This window comes from Protopterus annectens, chromosome 17.part0, assembly GCF_019279795.1.
Source record: "Protopterus annectens isolate FY-2018-M chromosome 17.part0, PAN1.0, whole genome shotgun sequence".
Lineage (NCBI taxonomy): Eukaryota > Metazoa > Chordata > Ceratodontiformes > Protopteridae > Protopterus > Protopterus annectens.
In genome coordinates this window covers 819,434,291-819,440,956 of record NC_056751.1, presented here as the reverse complement: position 1 = coordinate 819,440,956, position 6,666 = coordinate 819,434,291, and positions in this window count along the sequence as shown.

Sequence of the window (6,666 nt, the reverse complement as noted above, 5' to 3'; positions counted from 1 at the left end):
TGGCATGGTTAGGGTAAGTACACATAAGTAAGTTGAATGGGGGCTTACTTTATCCAACCACTTTGGCTGCTTTATACCATGGTTTTCGAGCCATGGCATGTTACAGCTGAAAAATCAACCACTTTTCTGCAGAAATATATGCAATTTTACCTCTGAAGCAGTAACAGCTCAGAAAAAGATATATTCTGGGATAGTATGCTGTATTCTGCATCCTGAATTCAATTTGTGTAGCTCCCATATCTTTCTCTTCTCTATAAGCACATTACTTAAATACTTAAATACTGTTCTGAATGATCCATGTTCTTTATCTTTGCTGACAAGACTACAATTTTATTTTTATGCCTATTGCCAAACTTCAGTTTTTGAAATGTCAATATTTATTGTTCTATCATTTATATGTTATTGTATAAATTAAGAAATTTCTTTTGCTGCTGATTGTTTCTTGTAAATGATAATTTGTATAACTTGTTGGAGCTTTTCTCCCAGGGCATCTGCTAAAAAAGGGCTACTTAGCTCAGTCGGCCAAACCCGGTCAATAAATGTAAAATAAATAATTATCAGTACAGCTCTCCACTTAATTTTACTCTTAACACTTTGGCTACTTGAAATAATGGCACTGAAGCTCTGACATGTTACAAAAGAAAAAAATCCTTATTTCTGTAAAAATACATGCAGTGGTTTTCTGAGTATTTTTTTTCCTCCATGAAGCTAACCATCAGCTGACACAGGTACACCATCCTCATCTGCCAGGTTAACTGGGCACTACTATACTCACCCATACTTACTCCCACATATGTTGATAAGACAGTATTCATTATCGCAACCTATGTCCCACAGCAGGGTTGTGATAGTGAGGAAAAGAATGCATTCAAACAGCAGTTGCAAGACCTACTAGATAAAGCAGGACAACATGAATTGGTGTTGATAATGGGTGACTTGAATGCACACATTAGGACAGACAGAATAGGATATGATAACTGCCTCGGTCCGTATGGGTAGGACAACAGTAATTAAGAAGGAGAGGCCACTCTAGACTTCTGTCTGGCAAATGGCTTGATAGTAGCCAATACATGATTCAGAAAGAGAGACAGTCTCAAGATCACAAACAAGAGTGGCCAGCATGCAACTCAGGTAGACTTACTCCTATTTAAGAAAGGGCACGGGGTAGAATCAGTGATTGCAAAGTCATCCCCAATGAAACAGTCAGCCCACAGCATAAACCACTAGTTGCCACAATCAGCTGCAAGCAGTGGTCAGAGATGGCTCTAAGGTCAACAGATACCAGGCTGAAGACCTGGAAGTTGCCTGGAGAGAAAGTACAACAGTTCATGGAATTACTCAGGGCTCTAGCACCCCGAGAAGAGGAGGAAATAGAGCTGAAGAAGAATGGAAGTACCTCAAAACAGCATGTGTAAGGACTACAGAACAGATATGTAGCCGAGCCAGGTAAGGAAATAAGGTACATAAGGACAGCAAGTCCAGGAAGCCATCAAAAGAAAGAAGAAGTACAGGAAAAAGTGGGAGACAGAAAAGATGGACCAAGCTAGGAAGGAATAGTAGGTGGCTAACAAAGAAGCTAAAAAGGGAGTTGCAATAGCAATGGACAGGGTATCAGAGCACTCTACCAGCTTCTGGAAAGTGACTCAGTAGGGGGCACAAAGAAATTCTATTAGGATACAAGGCAAAGGCAGAAAGATAAAGAAGATAGTCAGACACCCTTCATAAGGGATGCCAGCAACAACCTGCTCACCAGTCCACAGGACATCAAAGAAAGATGGAAGGAGTGTTTCCAGCAACTTCTGAATGTAGAAATCTCTGCAGAAGCTGTACTGCCCCAGACACAGCTTATGGTTTGAGAAGAGGAGGAGCCCACCATAGAAGAAGTAAGAACAGCACTAAGGAAAATGAAGTCAGTGAACGCAGCAAGCTCAGATGATGTAACAGCAGACATGATAAAGATTCCAGATGAGATAGGGGAGAAGTGGCTACTGAGGGTACTCATAGCAGTGTGGAGAGAAAGGCTTATCCCAAATGACTGGAGAATAAGCATACTCATGCCAGTGTACAAGAACACAGGGGACATCCACAACTGTGGGTAGTACAGAGGTATCAAACTCCTGTCAAACTCCATGAAAATTCTAGAGAGGGTGATTGATAAATGGATTTGCATTGTAGAAAGTAAGATTAGAGATGAGCAGTGTGGATTCAGATCAGGATACAGCATAACTGACCCAGTGTTTGCAGTTAGACAGTTGAGAAGAAGCTAGAGATGAGGAAAGAGTCCAACTGGGCATTCCTAGACTTGGAGAAAGCATATGACAAGGTCCAAAGAAAGCTGATTGTGTTTTATGGGTATGTATCACCTTTCCATTAATATTAGAAAGTATAACCCAAATAAAATGCCATTTTATTAATTTTCTTTTCACAATATTTATAAGAAAAGTGTTTAAAAAGGAAATAGTCTAACACCACCTAGAATCCTTTTTTTCACCAAAGGAATACATTTCTCATACTTAGGATTTGAATGTTATGTTAGAAAAGGTGACTCCTGTCACTGAAATGATCCCACTTAAATCCCACCTTACCACCTTACTACCTCTTACACTTCTAACACCCATCTATTGCAGATGTCTTATCTCATTGGCATGTCTTTCTCTTTTTGTTGATAAAAAATGTTTGTACTGCATGTTATACACATATTGTAATGTTTATGTAAACTTCATTCTCTGGCATTTTGTAAATTTCTAATGTTCTCACGTAAAGCACATTATTGTATTGTTTACATGCAACTTCATTGTTAGATGTTTTTCTTTATGTAACTTAAGTAACTTTGTAATAACTGTCTGGAGCTTTTCTCCTCGGGTCTCCACTGAAAACAGGCCACTGGCTCAGTTGGACTAATCTGGTTAACAAATGACAAATGAATAAAGATGACCCCTTTTCATGCATTGTATCTGCAGATTTTTTTCTAGTAGGTGTCACATCTAGCAGAAGGATTTCTAAGTTACAGGAACTTATGTTTAAACCTCTTTATTTTGCTTTCCATAATGAAATAGTAGAATTAAATATTATCTTTAGATATCCATGGTGGTACAGTGGTAGCATTGTTACCTTACAGCAAGAGGTTCTCCTGTTTGATTCTCGGCTGGAGTGCCTTCTGTGTGGAGTCTGCATGTCCTCCCTGTGGTCGAGTGGCCTCTGAAAGACATGCGTAAATGGGTGTGCCTTTGCTGAAGGCTGGGTGTTGGGCTGACAACTTGGCACCATAAAAATCAACTGGCGATCATTAGCGGACTGGAGTTCTGCTGTGGCGACCACTATATGCATCTGACTGTCAGTTTTTGCAAACAAGATTTCAGAAAAGTATCGACTTTGCCTAGACAATAATAAACAAATAAATATATTAACTGACAAGATGTGTAAGACTCAAGCTTTTCGGCAAAGCTTGCAAGTGGCGTTATTCACAACTGTTAGATATGCATAGATAGCATAGTTACTTAGGGGAAGAGACAAAGAAATCAGAAAGACTGGTCAACTATTTGTATCCTTCAAGGAAGAGAAAGAAGGCATATCAATAAAAACAAACACACAGGATAAACAGTGGATCCATTATTATTATTATTATTATTATTATTATTATTATTATTATTATTATTTTACATTTGTTAACCGGGTTAGTCCAGCTGAGCATTAGCTCATTTTCAGTGAAGACCTGAGGAGAAAAGCTCCGCAATCAGTATTAACATTTTACATACAGTCAGCAAGAAAATTGCATTGGCAGCTAAAACAATTAGTTAGAGAAATAACATTTTACAATAAAATTTTACAGAAAACAGTTGGGTATAAATGTTAGAGATCAAACTGCAAAACGCATTTACAACAAACCATACAGAAAAGCAGTAGAGTACAATGTCAGAATTCTTACAACAAAAACGTAGGTACAATGTCAGTACAGGAAAAACAGTGTTCATGATTCCTAAGTAGTTATATACAGTATAGGTACAGATGGAGTAGTAAGGTAATGTAGAGGATAAGCAATGAGACAGACAGGTAGATGAATATTAAGACAGACAGTGAAAAAGAAAGGAGGGATGAGAGACAAGCTAGGGTTAGGTAGTTTCAGGGAGGATGACTACAATGGCAGGACCATTTATTTATTAGGTATTCCCGAGTGGCTAGTTTGAAGTGTTTTGTTTGGCCAAGGGACCTAATTTCTAGGGGTAGTTAGTTCCAAGTTGTAGCAGGGTTATAGTTATAGAGTAAACACCCTGATTTGGTTTTGGGTTTATAGATCTGTAGGAAGTCTTGGTCTGAGCTATGTAGTGTCTTGGTTGGGGAATATTTAGTTATAATTGATTGAAGGCTAGGGCAGAAAGATGGTAGATAGAGGATGGAGTGGGTAATTAACAATTGCTGTAGTAGCAGCAAATGAGGGAATTCGAGACACTGCAATTGTTTAAGAGATAGGCAATGATGTATGGCAATCTGTCATCATACACACAATAAACATAACATGGCTAAATCAGAACACATTCTATCTGGAGAACAGAAACATTAGTGGCATATTTCAGAAATGTTTCTTCATAAGACATTTTAGAGACTGACATATGGTGCACAGTCTACAGCTTTACTAACCACTAAAAGTTAAACAATAGCCTAGTGACAGGACAAGCTTTGGTAAGCCTATACTACAGGGGATCCCCTTCACTTTATTGAAGTTTCAAAACTTTGAATTTCATATGGCCGAGACCACAGAATCGAAGTTTTGAAACTTTGAACATTTTGAATGGAGATTACCATACAGGGTGTAATGGAAAATTTACTGTTTCCTCACTGTAGTGCAATCTTGGAGTTGATATATTTAGTTAGCAGGGGGTGTAGAGGGCACCGTCCCCCATGTGGGGGTGCAGGGGGCCTTGCTCCCCTGCAAAAATATAAAGAAAGAAATATTTTCTTTTATTTTTTTATTCACTTTTCAAAGTTTTAAAACATCAATCATATGGTCTCGGCCGTATGAAATTTGAAGTTTTGAAACTTCGATAAAGTGAAGGAGATCCACTACAGGATATGCTATAACCATCCATATCCTTTGGGTATATAAGTGCTGCTTAGGACTCTACCCTAAAATTATAATTTAGGGTTATAGTAACCCCCATTGAAAAAGGCAGAACAGCTACTGATACAATGCTTATTGCAATAGTACAACTTCAAGAAATGGTGATACTAGGTACAAATATATCATCCCTCCATCCACATGGGGATGGCCTGGAGTTATTTGTGACTATGCTTAACTTTCTCAGTTTGTTTTTCTATGCTTCTATTCTAAATGAAATTAATTACTAAAAGTTTGCAGCATGCCACAACCACCATTTCTCTGCAAGTCTTTTTGGCGTTTAAAGAAACTGAGCAACAATTCTAGCTTTAAGAGACTAATTTATACAATTACAAAGATTTCATAGAGTGGAGGCCCAGGACCAGAATAAACCTACTTAGGGTTAAAGTGGCAACTGTTTAAAAATCGGTGCGGAAGATGAACAAGATAGACTAAAACCCAAAAGTTATAATTTACCATTACAATGTCTGCTGTTATGTTAAATATGTTACCTATAATTGTATTTTCAGAACATATTAAAAGCATAACTATATACCCGCGGTAGTGGTGCTGCGGTAGCGTTGTCGCCTCACAGCAAGACGTTGTCACGTTCGATTCTCAGCTAGAGCATCTTCTGTGTGGAGGCATGCGTGAGTTGGCGTGCCTTCGTTGAAGGTTGTGCGTCAGGGCTGGTAACTCTGCACGTAAAAATCCACTACCAAACATTATCGGACCAGAGTTCCGCTGTGGCGACCCCTAACCGGGATAAGCCGAAAGACACAACACAACAACATTAATAGTATAACTATATATTAATGTTAGGTAGTACACAGGGTTGGCTGATTTTACTCTGAAACTGGTAAAAAGACAATCTTGTTGTGCATCTCTCTGTTATAAAAAAAGATGCTTAGCAACGTTTGTAGTGCATGAAACACTAGAATGAGACTTTGGAATTAGGAAAAAGAACTTGTTAAGGACGCCTTACCATTAAACTCAGTCTTAACCTGTGCTTAGTGGTGCTTAACAAAACATTAAGGACATCTAAGCACTGTTAGGATTGGGTCTTATTTGAGGAACAAACAGCAGATACAGTGCTGACTAACAAAAAACAGCAGCAGAAGGTGAAATTTAAAACCTTCTGGAGCTTCAGTCTGCAACACATACACAGAAAATGTGACAGAATGAAGGTTGAAACAGCTTTTAGAGCTGCTACTTCTATAGACAGGTGCTTCATTTCTGATTGCTACATGACAGTGACAGTACTAAGTTATTTACCAGTTTTCAAAGGTCCTGAAAGCTGGTAAAATACTTCACAGACATATACTCTTTTCTATAACTGGAAGTATATAGTGCAGATAAAGCCCCAATTACAACAAAGAATTATGATCAAGTCTCAGTCACAGCCTAGAGGGTTTCTCTGTATTTACAAGCGAGTCATATATCTTTGACTGTATTACTGCTGAATACCCGAGTTGTTTGGCTTCTGCTACATACCTACAATCAACTGCATTACTAGCTGAGTTAAGTACAAACTTGCAGTGTTAAAGATTGTACTCCATTTCATTTTTCTATTT